Source organism: Myzus persicae, unplaced genomic scaffold (assembly GCF_001856785.1).
Source record: "Myzus persicae strain clone G006 unplaced genomic scaffold, MPER_G0061.0, whole genome shotgun sequence".
NCBI lineage: Eukaryota > Metazoa > Arthropoda > Insecta > Hemiptera > Aphididae > Myzus > Myzus persicae.
This window is the reverse complement of record NW_019104200.1, coordinates 701,069-718,670: the sequence shown is the minus strand read 5'-3', so window position 1 is coordinate 718,670 and position 17,602 is coordinate 701,069. Positions and strand designations below refer to the sequence as shown.

Sequence of the window (17,602 nt, the reverse complement as noted above, 5' to 3'; positions counted from 1 at the left end):
TATGACTACATGTACGTTCTTCTATTATACGGTTATGAAGTTGAACTAATGGAGAAGGACTAGATTGTAATATTTTTTTCAAATGCTGTAAATAATTTTCGAAAGGAAAAGCTGAAAAATTATCTACTACACCATATTTTTTGCAGTCATTTGCCAAATGAATAAACGAATGTACATTGTATGAAACATTTCCACTTCCAAATACATGAGAAAATGTTTTTACAAAATGTTTAGCTAAAGCATTGGCATAATCATTTTGGCTATAAACAGTTTTACTACAGCTCAAAATTCTCATGACAATATTAAACATTATTAAATTATTATAAACAGGTAAACTAACTATATGTTTAAATAAAAATGGTCCTGTGTACAACATTATTTGTCGTAGTTCTGTAGCTTTAAAGGTATGGAAGTCACTTAAGTTGTGTGGTACACGAACAAAGTCTGAACATAGATATTTTGAAATAATTTTCAAACGATTATTTATTAAGATGATTTGATCCTTAGAAAGTCGAATTTGACCACATGAATTAACAACTTTAGACCCTCTTACAATACAATGTAATATTTTTTTCATTATACCCAAGCAACAAAGATGCATATAGTCCAAAGGGATACTTGAGACAAGCCCAATACCAGTAATATCTAATAAAGGAGATATTCCAACGTGATGTTCTTCATTAGTACGGTTTAAAAATGAATCATCAGTACGTTCTTGAGCAGTTTCGTCATTAAATGATACACTACCATACAAATACTCTCCTTCATCCATACATTTTTCACAACTAAAGTATCCAGAGTGTCCTTTAATCTGTTTAATATAAGCTCGGGCAGGTGCATCGGCAATTATTCCTTTTAAATGTATACTTATATTGCTATCATCAACTTGTAAACCAGTATTTATAAGATCATTAAGTTCATGAATAAAAGGAGAGAGGTATTCATAAACATTGTATGGTTTTTTTTCTCCAAAATAAGAACCAATAATGAAAGGTTTTATTGAATTATCGACAAAAATACCACATAGAATAGGCCACAATGATTTACCCTTTCTGTCAATTGGCAACCCATCAATATTGAACCATAATTCAAGGACCGTTAGTTGACGAACGTATGGATCTCTATTTAATAAATGTTTTAATCCATTGGATATACCAAAATGGATGTACTGACCACCAGCGATTGTTTTTATTTCTACACTTCCTGATCGGGGAGTTGATAATAAGGTCCTGGAATCTGTTGGTAATGATTTTAAGCTCTCCAAATTATCCACAGATTTTAATAATTTTAATAATTCTGAAGCACGACTTCTTGGAAGTCGAGAATTAGTTATAAACGAGGCTAGTTTTAAATCAAAAGTATTTAAATCAGGCACATGTTGAGGAATATTTATTTCTCTAAGCTCCAAACATAGTTCAGGCTCATTATTAGAATTATAGCTTGAATCTATTTGAGAAAATTGTTCAGGTGGTTCGACTTGTTCGGTTTGAATAGAAATAAGCGGAGGAATAACATTTTCTGTTTTGTTGACTAAATAATTAATTTCAACAATCTTTTCTCTCCGTCTTTTAGAAACTTGTGATAAGCAGCTACTAGGCTTATAAGCATTTTTGGGCATTTCCTTAAATTTTAAAATAAAATAAATCAATCAAAAAAACAAACATTTGTATACCTAATTACTAAAATTAATTATTTATTTTAATTCTAACTTATACCAAAATGTGGCTCTATAAAATGGATTAATACCACTTTTATGAAAATGATAAAAGAAAAAATTATTAAACTTGTATAAATTGTTGTATCAACTAACCTCACTGTCCTCGAGACTTTCCCTACTGTACCTAGTTTTAAACAATAATTGTATGCTTTTTTTATGTGATTTTGAAGAGCAGTTCATAAAAATATGTGATGCATCTTAGTATCTTACTGGTGGGTCGATTTATTTAATAATAATTCAACACTTAATACCTATAAACCTAAGTATATTTTATATTTTATCTATCATTGAATAAATATAATTCATAAAATCTTATAGGTACCATACTAACTAGCAGGCCCTATTTTTTAGTGAACCCCGACACAAAGTGTGTAGTCCGAAATTGGAAGTGTGCACTACGGATTTGACAATAAGTGTGTACCTACTAATACATAATAGACTACAAAAATAAATAGATTATAATTTATAGGTAGTATAACATACAGTGTAGTATACATAGTAGGTATATACTATATATAGACATATTATTATAGTATTTACTGTATATTACACTATACACATTGTACATACAATTAACAAATAATTTTTAAAAATGAAAATCTTATGATAGGTACCAAAAATAAATTGTTTTCAGTTACATTTTACCAAATTGATATTCACTTCTCTACTTTGAATCGGGAATTGTTAATACGCCGGGTAGTCGGTAGATATACGATATACCTACAACTATCGCGAAGGAGACTTTACATCTTTTTTTTTTCAAAATATTATCGATTTATGAATGTATAAAGTACATTACTAAGGTATAAATATGTAGGTATACAAAATAGTATAATATTATTAAGAGGATGTCAGCGCACTATTTGTTTTCTCTCTCTAGCCCACGCGCAACATAGACAGAACGCATTTACGCAAAATCATTTTTCTATGTTTTTAAGTAATCTTAGAGTAATATCACCCATTACAAAAAAGATAGAGAATAATATTTTTGAGGGAATGACATATCGATGTGTCTAAATATTGTCTCAAAACAATTTAAACATAATTTAAATTTACATAATTTATTTGTTTATTTTGAAAGTCGAATAAAAAAATAAAATAACAATAAAATATAAAATCGATATGTCATTCCCTCAAAAATTGTATTCTCTATCTTTTTTGTAATGGTTGATTTTACTCTAAGATTACTAAAAAACATAGAAAAAATGATTCTGCGTTAATATACGTTTTGTCTGTGTTGCGCTGAAATCCTCTTAACTAATTACCACGATTAAATAAGTAAAAACAAAAAATGTATTAAATTACTGAAGAATAATTAAAAATTTGAACTAAATCATTTCGTTACATGCAAGGAGCAGTTGCTCCAGGCGGCAGGGGCGGCCAAATATTTGAGGGCGGCAAAAAAATAACATAATGTCTTTTGTAATATAATAAAAATAAAATATTTAGTAGAATAAATATTAATTATTACTTTTACGAATTTACGATGTCAATAATTGTCGGAATATCTAAAATCGTAATGGAATCTGATATTAGAACTATTAGGTACTTATTGGAAGAGAACGTCGTTTATGGACCTTGTTCTTGTAATACCTAGTAAAAATGCTCAGATTTTCTTCAACACTATCTTTTCTGATAGGAAGTGAATTCCCAATAGTTTTCAAAGGCGCCGTGAAAAATAAAAGAAAAATTAAGGAAAAACGGGAATTTGTACGTAAAAACGGATTTCGAAAAAATCGATTTTGGTTTTTGGTGCAATTCTTAAACAAATGACGGTAGGTACATGCAATTTTGACTGAATGTTTATATTAACATTTTCTATACACCATAACATTTTTCAAATATTTTGACCTATTTTGAGCTGTTGACGGATATTATTCAAAACAATTTCTGCAAGATAGTCAAATTAAATTTTTATGAGCGTTTGAAATTCATATTTTTACAATATTGGATATTCACTCGATTTCTCATGTAACGATTTTCTTATTTTATTGTAATTAAAAAACGAATGACAGTAGATACTTATAAATTTCACTGAATGTGTATATTAGCATTTTCTATACACGATAAATTTTTAAAAATAATTTGACTCTTTTTGAGCTGTTTACGGACATTGTCAGTTTTCAATATTTTTAGTTTTTTTTCTATAAATATCAATGAAATGTTATTTGTTGGTTAAAAAAACTTGAAAATTTAATAGAAGGCTCCTAGTATATTGTTTCAAAGGCAGATAAAAAAAATTAAAATCCAGTCACAATTTTTTTTTATAAGCATTTAAAGTTCAAATATTGACAAAATACGTAAAAATTACGAAAATTTGCAAATTATTTTGTTGTTAGAAATTCAAAAAAAAAATATTTCTTTTTAAATCTAAGATTTGAAAATGTAATACAAGATTACTCATGAGTTTGTCTACCTTTATCAAAAAAAAAATGTCTACAAGAAAGTCAAATTAAATTTTTATGAGCGTTTGAAATTCATATTATTACAACATTTGATATTCACTCGATTTCTCATGTAACGATTTTCTTATTTTATTGTAATTAAAAAACGAATGACTGTAGATATTTGAAAATTTCGTTCAATGTTCATATTCGCATTTTCTATACACTATACAATTTTGAAAATAATTAGACTCTTTTTGAGCTGTTTACGGATATTGTGAGTTTTCTTGTTCGAGCGTAGCGAGAAATTTTTTTTTATTGTTATTTACTTGTAAAAAAAGGCGTATACTGAATTAGGGGCGTCATATTTATGTTTGCTCCCCCATACATTGTCCCTTAATACGGCTCTGGGTAGGTACCTACCTAAATAACAATATAATTTATAAAGTATCAAAAGTACTTACGTCAATGATCAGCTGTATACTCGAACGTCAATCAAACAATCACACTTTATACTAGTAACCTAATATAACTAATAAGTAATACGTGAACCAAATAAAACGCGAATCTGCCTCAGGAGCAAGCGGACATGTCGTACAACTGTATAAGTAAACGCGTCTTCATTTTTCGCCGACCGTTTGTGTAAAATTACGTTAGTGTGAGTAGCTCCTCCGTGGCTCCGTACCGCTACCCGACCGCCCTTCGAGTCAGAAAGCTATTTAACATAGAACTCATGGATATCTCGACTCCCGAATACGCATAGACCTATTATACTTGTGTTCATATTATAGTACAATTTCTCGTATCGTATAATCCCGAGCTCTGATAATTAATAACATTAATATTAGATTATAATTAATACAATAGTTATTTAGTATTTTGTTATAACCGCACCACCCGCCCGCAAACCTCCTGAATCATCCGTCTATGAGTATAAACTATAAGGTCTTTCGAATTACCCGAAGGCCGAAATAACACGTACGCTATCGATAATACGCTATCACAAATCACAATGGAGAACAATAAATAAATTATATTTGTATAATTATCATAACTACCTACTCTATATAAAATTAACAATAATTGAAAAACCTAATTATAATATTATTTTTCTTGCGTGTTTTTTATATTACTATTAAATATTAATATCGTATTATTGCACAACTTTTTATTTGTTGGATCTTTCAGGCTTATTATATAATTACTATAATTAGTATACGAATTACGAATAGGTAATATGTATTTTATGTATTTTTATGGTATTTTAAACCTAATATTATATTGGTAGGTATATGGTATATCCTTACGACATAAATCGATGTAAGTTCGACCAACCGATAATACACGTATGGTCGACGTTAATTAAACGTACCTACCTAGTTTTACCCAGGGAGTCAAAATGTGTTAAAATATTTCGGGTTTTGGGTTTCGTGTTAAAAGCCGGGTAAAATTTTTTGCGGGTTTCGGATTTTGTGTTAAAAACTAGTTAAAATTTTTTGCGGGTTTCGGGTTTCGTGTTAAAAATATATTCGTATATCCTTACACGTAAATCGATGTAAGCAGTGGCGTCATTTCAGTTTTTATTAGACTAGGACAACTTTTCACTACTTTTCTGACTCAAAATTTTTTTCACTCAGATTCTCATAGCATAGTGCCGTATACTACAGTATACTATAGTGGTTAAGGGCCNGCAGTGGCGTCATTTCAGTTTTTATTAGACTAGGACAACTTTTCACTACTTTTCTGACTCAAAATTTTTTTCACTCAGATTCTCATAGCATAGTGCCGTATACTACAGTATACTATAGTGGTTAAGGGCCTAAGGATGGGGGGGGGGAGGGTTGGTGTTGGTAAATATGCCGACTTTAGGTTGATGTAAATACTAGACTGGGGAAAATGCCCCAGTTCCCCCCCCCCAAATGACGCCACTGGATGTAAGTTAGACCAACCAATAATACACGTACGATCGACGTTAATTAAACGTAGTTTTACCACGAAAAATATACGAATATGTATCAACGTATTTTAAACCTAATATATTCGTATATTCTTACACGTAAATCGATTTAAGTTCGATCATCAACCAATAATACATGTAGTATTAACGTATATTATACGAATATTAATTACGTATATATATACACCAATATTATCCTTAGTATACACGTATATTATACGTACTGTGTTTACTGGGAGTTAGACATAGACCTTAAGAAAACCAATTAGAGCTTAATTTGAGCTTGGGGATGCTAAAGACCTTTTTGAATTTTCTATACTGAGCCAAAGCTCACTAGTCACTGTATTGAAACAAAAGACCACCGTCAATCGACATATTATTTAGCGGTTCATTAACTTTTCAATAGGTACTATATTATGCTTGTTATACGGCGTAACGCATATGCAATATAGGTACATTACTGTGCGTTTTTCGTGAATTATCATTCTTAAGCACACGAACTAATGATGCATTTATCATTTGGTGTTTTAAATAAAAGAAACCATTACGATTATTACAATCTGAATAAAAAACGTTTTTAAAAATTAAATCTTTATTATTCATTACACATTACTAAATACCATTCAACTCACCTTACATAACAACGCTGCAACAACTATTAAAAAAAAAATGGTACTGCACACTTTTTGTGTGCATTAATGAAAGGGATAGCATCACACGTTTTAGACCAATAAGCGATGGTAAATTACACATACTTCCGAATGTCAGATTTCAATTTTTAATACATGTATGAATGATTATTAGTGTCATCATAGATAGTAAAATATTATAATTAATTATCATTCCAAGCTAAAGGGTATCCACACTGGTGGACCTCCCTTCTCACAAGATTGTAAATATTCTATTTTATCTAATAATAAAAAAAAAATTATCATTAAACAATGAAGTCTGTGTCAGACCATGTGAGCTAAAAAATGTATAATCTTGTTAAATGTTACTTAAATAAATGTATTCTTAAATAAACTAGCGAGTGTTGATTTGAATGAGAACACACGAATAAAACACCGTCTGCTTTAAAACCGAATTCAACCAATGGAATATGATTTTTAGTATACTTTTCTAAAAATTGTCGAAACCTTGTATTGGATAACTTGTTTAACGGTATATTTGCAGAAATAGGAGTCTTGCATAGATCGATATTAAAACTACATGTTTGTGGAATATTTGTAAGTAACTGCGGTTTCTTTTCAATTTTATTTTGCTCTTGATAAATGGCTTTTAAATGTTTATCCGTTTTTAAGTGTTGAGTAAAGTTGAACTTTTTATCACTATTAATCTTAAATTCACACAATTTGCAAAACAGAATACTTGCGTCAATCGAAAAAACCTCACCGCCAATTTCGGACACAAAATATCTTAGTTTCGAATAGTTCGATGTTTTATCTTTCGGCATTTTACGTTTAATATCGAAACAGAAAAACAAATAATGCACAATCGAGTAATGGACAAATATGAAACGAAATCAAAGGATACGGAGAACCGACTGACGCTGAAATACGCACGACAGTCGACGGTATATTATAGAATCTACAACTATGTGGAACAATAACAAATAAGAAGGTATAAATGTATAAAATATATTTGACGAGGGGATTTTTCTTATTGATTCGCATAAATGTATACTATTTTTCATTCAACATAAACGAGATTTATGAAAAATTTATAATAAAGCGTTGAATTAAGAATATTAGCAAAACATATCACCAACACTTTTAAAATAGCACTAAAATTCTAAAATTCTTCAAATATGCAAAACATAGCAAAATACAATTTCATATTTAGAGTCCCTGGTGCATAAAACAAATGTATAGCCCACTCTTCTATTTTTATCTCTATCCTATAATAAGTAGCAAATGCTATAAAATCCGAACCCTGGTAATAATTGTATACCACAACATAGTATAGTAGTCTTGCACTAAAACCCCAATATCTTATGATCCACAACGATAACACGGACAAGTGCACAACAGTTGTACACCCGAAAGCCAACTCGGTCTGTAACTATTGTACATATATACCTGGTAAACCATAATCTAATTATTAAATGTATAAAAATTGGTGTTTCATTATTTGTTTGTCTTCTATAGAGTTTAGACTCAAAGTGACTGGACTGTTTTCAATAAAAATTATATTAATAGATTCTTTGAAACTTAATGGCTATGCATGGTGTACAGCTTAATTTTTCAATCTCCATAGATTTCTATTGGGTGGCTCCCACATTAAAATCAAATAGGTTTTGTTTATTTAAATGGTAGTCATTGGTTACAGATTATACTACTATTATAATCAGCAAATATTAAAATAAAAAAACAACAACAATAAATAGGATCAAACACTCATAAATACGATTACAATTATAACTTAACAATTAACAATTATTACTTTTATGATTTCCAGTCATATTTTTTTTCTTAATTCTGGACGTAGTTTTGATGTAAGCATGAATACTAATTTTAACAATGTTTGATTTACGTAAACTTATAAACATTTATAGAACCTATCTGTCTCTTTTTGTGTTAACATAAAAAATATTTCTGGAATTAAGATGTGGACAAATTTTAACTGAAACAAAACGGAAAACGAATGAATTATAGATGAATTTTAATCCGTGTGAAGACGGGTAGTACAGTTAGCTAATAACTAGTAGGTATAATAATAAAATAAATAGGTCTCTTGAAATAACCATAAGAGTATATATTAAAAATTACATAATTAAAAAGGTAAGTCGCATAATTAAGTTTTTTTAAGTTTTAAATTCCGAATGGACCGATGAATGTATTGATTTTACAACGATGGGTTTTTCTTCTATCTATCATCACATTTTAGGGCAGTAAAATGCTTTGATTTTAAACTTTTTTTTTTTGGGGGGGGGGGGGGCTTCGCCTGTGGTAACAAAAATGATCTAGTTGGTACTTTGAGTGATTAAAAGTAAAAATCTGAGAACATTTTTAAAAACTGGAATAAAAATGAAAAATAAAAAAGAGAAATGGAAATTGCTACGCGATCCAGCATTCGATATTTCGACAATATCCGATGTTGTTTTTTGGTGCAACTCAAAAACAGTTAAGAAAGAAAAACAGAAATTTCATTCAGTATACCTATCGGTTATCATATGGAAGTGACATTGTCGCGCCTATGGTAGTGCGACGACATTCCAGCCAAACGAGTCATGTATGACGTGTATACTGCAACTATAGCGAGTTTATAAAGTACATTTCTTCAACATCACTCATTTAAAATTTGCAAATATTTAGTTCACATTTCGGATATATTTTAATGGTTGTTTTCGAAATTTTGCACGGCATCGGTTAACCCGGAAAATTCAATTTTCTACGAGAGGATCGTATCTTTAGCCCCACACACAATAAAAACAACTTTATCTAAAAATAAAATAGTTTTGACTCTTCGAGCGATGTTTCTGAAATGAATTAATATTTTTTTCTTCATAATCACTATTCTCCGGTTCATCCTATTTCCAATGGGCAACGATTGACAATGCCGAGCAATTTCCAACGATTTTAAGAATATATAATAATTTAGGTACGACCTGTATTTTTACGTTTAAGTAAAGTTTTTTTCAATTCTTATACTTATTTTTAAAATGATACAACAATTTTTTGTGTGCTTTTCTTATGTCTATCAAAACGTTGTAAATCGAAAACTAAGAATTAATTAACTATTTATAATATTAAATATAACTTGAAATATGTCTTATAATCGGGAAAAAAATTCTTGTAAAATTTGGAGTTCGTGCCTTACAAGCTCTACTTACCAATTTCGTCCCACGATTCAATGTTCACCATCGATAAATATGATTTTATAATCTATCTGAATTCATTTATTTTCTAAACTTTTCATTCCAAATCGTCACAGCTTTTGGAAGCAACAGGCGTCGGAAATGGCTTTACCATCACGGGAGTTACACGTTTTCGCCAAAATAATATTAGCCGTTTCTGTCATAGCCCTTCTCCTCCAAAAACGAAAAAGGTATGATTCCCGTTTCCACCAAAAAAAGTTTGAGGAAACCATTGGTATTAACTTTTAAGCAATATTGAATGTATAAAAGGTAGTAATGTAACATGTAGTTAATAGCAATGCCATTTGTAATGTATACACCGATAATCTTCAATAATTGTCGATAATCATCGATAACGGAAGGAAGCATACACTGTGTCATAGTTCATTTATAATTCACACACAATTATTATTTGACAAATGTTAAATTCTTATATTTGGATTCATTATCTGTTCTGGTTGTCACCAAACTAACAACCCTTAGAAATAGAATTTGTAGTAACCAAAAGAGGTAAAACGATGTTTATTTTTGATGATTTAAGGCACACCCATCATTTTACATTTTTAAAAATTCTTAAAGATACGATACAGACGGAAGCTTACATCAAAATTAATATAGTGCTAAAAATAATACAAAAAAAATTCCAAAAAAATATTAAACCATTTAAAAACTACAGAAGACACAATTACAAAAAAAAAATATCAATGAAATCAAGAGGTACATATTTGTCAAAATTGTTTCCTTTAATTATAAGATTTTTAAAAACTGACCTATAATTACGATTGTAATTATTTAAAACTTGACTTATACGTCTTGTATTATAATTTATATTTTTTGTGATATTTTTAAATATTTAAAAAGATGATTAGTGTTTTTTCAAAACTCTATTGAGACTATATTTTAATATATTTTTGATTATATATAATATTTAAAAAACTCTAATAAAATTGTGCCTATATATTCAACTACCTAATGTAATATTATTATCTACTTGTATTAAAATGTATGATGATATACGAATATGTAACAATTGTACATGGTTCCCAAATAGTAATTGGCGGAAACGTCTTTTCAGAAAAATAAATTTTGGCGGAAACGGGAATCATACCTTTTGCGTTTTTGGTGGAAAAGGGCTATGTGTAAATCAGGGAACCGGACATGCCCACCATCACATCACCCAAGTTTCCTACCCGACAGTTGTGAATAGAATAGGATAGGATATTATCACTCTAATGTAATATTGTAATGGTTGTTTTAATAATAATATTATGAACACGACGCGGTTTGCGAGTTGTTTTGTTTATGTCGAGGACAATTTCAGGCTGCAGTGACCCACACGAGAAAAACAGCTGTTGGCCGGGAGGAACGCACGCGCGAGCGCGCGTGCGCATCAGTCGAACCGGTCACCCCGCGCGAAGTGCCGCCGCCAAAGACCATCTCGGGCGCCTGGACCGCAGTTAGTCGAGTACTCGAGTAGTCGACGGTCGGTCACCAAAGGCGAAGTGTCGAGACGATTCTTCGCGCGTGCCCGCTCGACCCCGCCACCCCCGCAGCAAGTGGCTCGAATAATAGTACGGTTGTTTTTCCGATTTCCTAATCTTGATTTTTCTTCCGCTGTTTGACTTTTGAACTTACGAGACCACCAACACGAGAATCGCAGTCACACACTTGTCGAAGGATTAGTAGTTGATAATATTATTCAAGTAAGTAAATAATCATACATATGTTTTTCACATTACAAGTTCGACGTACCAGAGGAAAACTGTAATCGTCCTCTCAAAAATCTCTATTTTTGGTTTTTTAACGGTTTTTTTCGAGCTCTGCGCTTTATCGTATCGATTGACCGATCTACTGTAATACTACTACAGTATATTATAATGTTATGTATATCTTCTAGTAGATCTTAGATATCTACCTTATACCTATTATATAGGATAAATGTATAATATTATGGGTTGCACGAGAGAGCCACTTGTGGAAGACCAGCACGCGCGCGGTACAAGCTGGTTTCATATTTTTTTACGGGGAACTGACGTGTGTTGTCGTGGAAAAACGGGCACCCGCTTAAGATCCGGGTAAACGATTGTAAACATGCCAAGACGGATCGGGATTTATGTGCAATTAACATTTTCTCCGATGGCAATAAAAAATAATTTAAACACGTGTATTAAAAATATATATATATTTTAAATATACGACCACGTCTCGAGCCTATAATAAATTTTGTTTGTGATATTAAATTTCCATACTATCGATTATTCGTCAAACCACGTAGTAGGTATAACAGTGGTGAATTTAATAATGTGCAGATGTTTATGACTGTTCTAAAATCAAAGTCATTTCGGATTTATGCGTTTCTCACAATTAATTTACATTATTTTCGTTAATTGAATATTTTAGACATATTTGTCATGTTTTCAATGCTCCCTTTTAACCTCCACTAAACACCACCACCGATAATTATTTTTTTACAGACCGTTTTTATTTTTACCCTAAAATCGATGATGAAATTATTTTTAATTTCAATAACATAATCAGTGTCTTATTAACTTAAAATATAACATTATAGTTGGAAGTAAAAATACACATGGTCATTAATATTAACAGTGTGTATTTAAATATATTTTTTCCATATAAATATATATATTTGTGAAGCCACAAATTTTGTATTTCTACTTACCTAATTTAAAAATAAAATATTCATTAAATTTACAAAACCTCGAAAATATCAATAAATTCATAAATGAGTTTAAATACGAGGTAAAAATTCTAATATATTATAGGTATATAAATAAATATAATATATTATATATATATATATATTAAACAATTTATAATAGGTTATATTTTTATATAATAAATCCATTATAATATGCATTAATAGATCAAATGTGAATTCGTGTAAAAGCTGTTTTTATCTCGCCGTTGTTGACAATGTAACTAATAAACCTATAGATCATAATTAATATTATACATAATACATATGTATTGGCAATTGGAGTTGAGTTATAGAGTACATAAAAGATACACAAATTAAAATATTTTAAATTAAAATTTTTAATATTTGCACGTATCATTGATAATGTACTATAGTTCTACCGTATCTATATATTACTTTCTTCTTCCTGTTCAATAGTTCCTAGTTATGTATATAGGTACAGAAGTGTCGATCTATCTAAATTCCGGAATCTAATTTACTAAATTGGAAAAGAGACGATTACAATTTCAAAATGTATGTAAAATGAAATAATTCGAACCCTCTCGTTATTTTCATTGCGTCGAATAACTGGTTTCGAAATTTAAAACTATTAACGGTGATCGATTGTGGTTAATTGCGCGGTCGGGTATAAATTGTCCCATTCAGAAATACGAGCCGATACCTATAGCTTGTTACAATTTACGGCAAGTATTATTATATTGGTTTCGACGTGTTTAATAAATAAATGTTCGGTATTCCATCAACAGTCATCACTATGTCGGTGTTCAGCGTTGTCAGTTGATTATTTTTATTACTGTCGGGCACTAATAAATGTGTATATGTCTTTATGTTAGCTGATTTGTGATTCGTTTTTTAGTATAAGAATAAGATGTATAGCCGAAACTCTATGGGTTATAAATCCACCACTGGGTGGGTCATTGATGTCCTCGAGGACATATCTGGAAAGTGGAAACTCAATAGATATGATTTTATTATAATAAAATCTGTGTGTACGTGCTTGCGCTAGTGTGAGTATAGTTACAAAGGATTTATCCCCTTGTAGATGTCCTATCAAGTGGGGGAAAACGCGCGTGTACTGGGTCATACTTGTACTTTTGGGTGACCGGTTTTGCCGGCAACATTAACATAATGGAGAGATGAAATGAACGGAATTGTGCAGTCCCGATGGAATGACATTTGGCTGCTGAAAATACTGGTTTGCAAACGAGGCACCGGTCCTCCCGTTTTGGAAGTCCGGCGGACACATTAACGTGTATAGAACACATATAAAACGGCCGCATAAAAAATACGTATTTTTTTATAAATCTTTATATTCCAGTAGGACGTCCAGTAGAAACACACACATTAATACATACTTACAGTTTGACCTTTCGAGGCCACCGAAGCCGTCGCTGTCTTCCAATCACATAAGACACGCATCCGCGGAGATGCGCGAGTAGACTGCAATGTATAATATATAAAAATGTGTATTTCCGCAAAAGCTATTTTCTCTCGCCGTTGTTGACATATAGTAACCAATAACCTATACGGTATACCTAACGGCCTCTGTGTATAAAACTAAAATGTGTCAGTTGTCGATCAGTTTATTTTAGCGAGTTTGTTGTGATGGGGTTTGTTATCTGCAGTAGGTGGTAGGTACACATCTCGCCTAGATGTACAGGCAGAATGTTACTTTAATTTTGGATCAGTAGACTGATTATTGTCGACCAAATAATAACGTATAATATGAACGACGAACGTGTTCATTAAAATATTCTAGATCAAAACATTCGTAATATTATCATTTGAAGACTAACGATGAAATTTACTTAAATCATGGCATTAAGTATTTGTTCAGTTTTAGTTTTTTATATAACATTGGGACGTTTACGTTTAGATAGAATATTGTGTGGAGTGTGAGGACCAAAAAATTTAATATTCACCCTTAAACTTAAATAATATATTAGTTATAATGTTATTGCTTAGTCATTGTTTAGACTTTTAACACGTTGTCGACTTGTAGTGTGCAATTATATTTATATAACTGTATTTATATGCCACACTATTCCGCTATTGGATTTAAAATTTTTAAATACATGCAAATTGTGTATCGTTCAGTTTGTATTAACAATATAAATACAAAATAGATTTAAGTACATAAGTCTTCGTTCAATTTTATAATTAACCTATTTAAATGAATGAAAAAATAACTAACTAGGTAAATCGCTCATCTGCTAAATAGGAAATTTCCAATGTACCTCGTTATTGAGTAGGTCACTGTAATGGATGTGTTAAATTTGAATTCAATGATAAATCATTCAATCATTGTTCACGAAAAACAATTCTAAGCGGAGACGATTAGCCTATATTTCTAAAATTTTTTTATTATATATTTTATATTTATATTGTTATTATTTCTTATTAGCGATTTAATTTTCTGTCAGTAATACTTCAAGTTGACTAGTTTAGCTAAAAATGAATTTCACATATCCTATATTATTATTTTTGTAATATTTATTAATTATTATAATATTATTTCATATAATATTACTATTTGTTATTAGCACTTTTAAGTTATAACTCAGAACGGTGTGATTAGGTTAATAATTTCGTGGTACCTATATAACGATTAAAATTAATCTAAAAATATTAATCTGTAAATATTTTAAAAATTGAATTGTGTACATGATAAATATTAGTATACGTTGCGTTGTAGCAAATATTTTCAACTCCTTACGGATACATAATATTTTTTAAATTACAATAAAACTACTAAAATATATATATTTTTTTTTAATTAACAATTTCGTTAAATTGTGTAAAAAAAATTGTGCATACCAATATATGTATTTTGGATATTATCAACTGCTTAAAATTACAAAATTATACTAATATCTGATTTTTTAATATGTTGTTTGATTGATTATATTTAGGTACATTCTTATATATATTAATTAATTCGATCATAATTCGATTGGTAATTATCCATAGACACCTACCTACCCTTTTATGGGCTGTATTCAAAAATACTAAATTGTTATTGAATATTTACTAATTGCCGTAGGTACACTGTTTTCATATCAATGGTGAAAAATTATGTAGAACACCTCCGTCTCATTGATTACATATTTTTTGGATTTACATTATCCCCAGAAGGCCAAACAGCCCACCGGTGTCGTGACTGGCCCTCGCGTTTTTAATTATTCCTGGACTTGATCAAACACACCGACACACTCGGCCTCTTTGACGGGGCCAGCTGCCGTTGTTGCAAAAGTAAAACTCGTTTGACGTATCTACTGTATTATAATTCAACACGTATAGAATACTGGACATGAACAATTTTTACTGTGATAACAACACCGCAAGATACAGATAACAATAACCGTTATTATTGTCTATTTGCGCGATGGTTCTTCGATCTACAGTTTACAGCTCATAAAATATTATCATCGTCTTATATTATTATTTATTATTACAGTTACACTAAACATTGATGTTTAAATATGATTAGTTTATGGGCTATTACATCACGATTCACGAGTTTTATTCTCAATTCATATTGTATTCTGATATAAAGCTAGTTTACACACTATAGGTATTACTCAGCGTCTCAGCATGCTACAATATGTCAATATCATAAGGTTTAAGTATTTGAATATATATTTTTTTTTAATTTACAATAGCCTGTTTATACTTTAATAGTACAATTAATGTATAGTAATGTATTGTTTACTATATTTAACGAACACTCGTGTATTATAGAAAGCGGGAATCGGTCCACTACAGATTATAGATATGTCTGATGATTTAGGAGAGTAAAAAATAACGTAAAAGTATTTATGAGGTGGGATATTTTGAAATTTTTTCCTTGGAGAGGTCTAGTCTATTGGGATAAGGTGTCCAAAAATAAATGTCTTTTTGTTTTATACTCGATGCTGATTTCATTTCAGTAGGTAGGTAATTCAGCCCATCAAATATTATAACTAAAAAATATTTTAGATTTTAACACGTTTTTATTCCATACAAGAAAATGAGTTTAACTTTGCGTAAGAAAATTAGTCATTTTCTGCACGTGCTTTACATATTCCTATAGTAAACTCTTATGTTCACGGGACCGTATCTTTTACGACTGCGTCCATCACACTTTGATGGTGCCGTTCAAGGACTTCGGACAACGAGTTGAGTCACACACATCATACAGGGTGTTTCGTCATGTTTATTCTTGAAATTAAATTATTTCGTTATTTTTTGTGGTTTTCTAAAAATTGAGGTTTCCATGCCCAAAGATTTTTTTATATAAAGATTATTAATTTGTATTCTAATTTATTTAATATAATTTTGCTTAAGGATTTAATATTCATAACACTAAAGTAGTTTATAATAGATTTATACTTAATATATTTATAAATTTAACTTTTGGTTATTTTAGAACAACACAGTTTCAATTTGGATATCCATTACAATATTTTAAGCTGAACAAAAACTTATCCCCTAATTTTATTAATTTATTATTTTCATAAGAATTTTAATAAAATGAGTTCGCAAAATGTTTTTTGCGTAATCTAACATTGGGACTAGTGAGACATAATCCTGTTTATACCTGTCATACATGGGTATAGCGATTTCTACATAGGTTCCACCTCGAAAGGTCCGATCCGGTGCGGTTTGTCGGTTTGCTGGCATCGAACCTTGACTATAACCCCCCTAGAAAACGTGTGAAATGTCCACGATGTGCCAGTTAGTTAGATAACGAATAAAAAAATGTTGTCAGGCGTGACAACCCTATTATTTCAATCTATAGTCTACAGTCTGCAGTCTACAGCTGTAGGGTGCAGCCGAACCAAATTGATCCTTTTCGACAAGGTGTATCTATAGAATTCGGCATATAACATTTTATCAAGTTTTAATTTCTCGGCACGAGAGTAAATTGTGTGATTATATAATATAATATGTATATTTATCCTGACAGATTTATATAAGTGAATATTAA

The 17,602-nt window shown here is 30.3% G+C and overlaps 1 protein-coding gene across 1 annotated transcript in view; it reads left to right on the top strand.

Annotated features, from left to right (window-relative positions):
- Positions 1 to 11,362: 11,362 nt before the first annotated feature.
- Positions 11,363 to 17,602, top strand: part of LOC111039906 (leucine zipper putative tumor suppressor 2 homolog) — a 48,724-nt gene continuing 42,484 nt past the window's right edge. The window contains exon 1 of the mRNA XM_022323559.1: positions 11,363 to 11,617. The gene's annotated coding sequence lies outside the window, so the exon portion shown is untranslated. The remainder of the gene's footprint in view (positions 11,618 to 17,602) is intronic.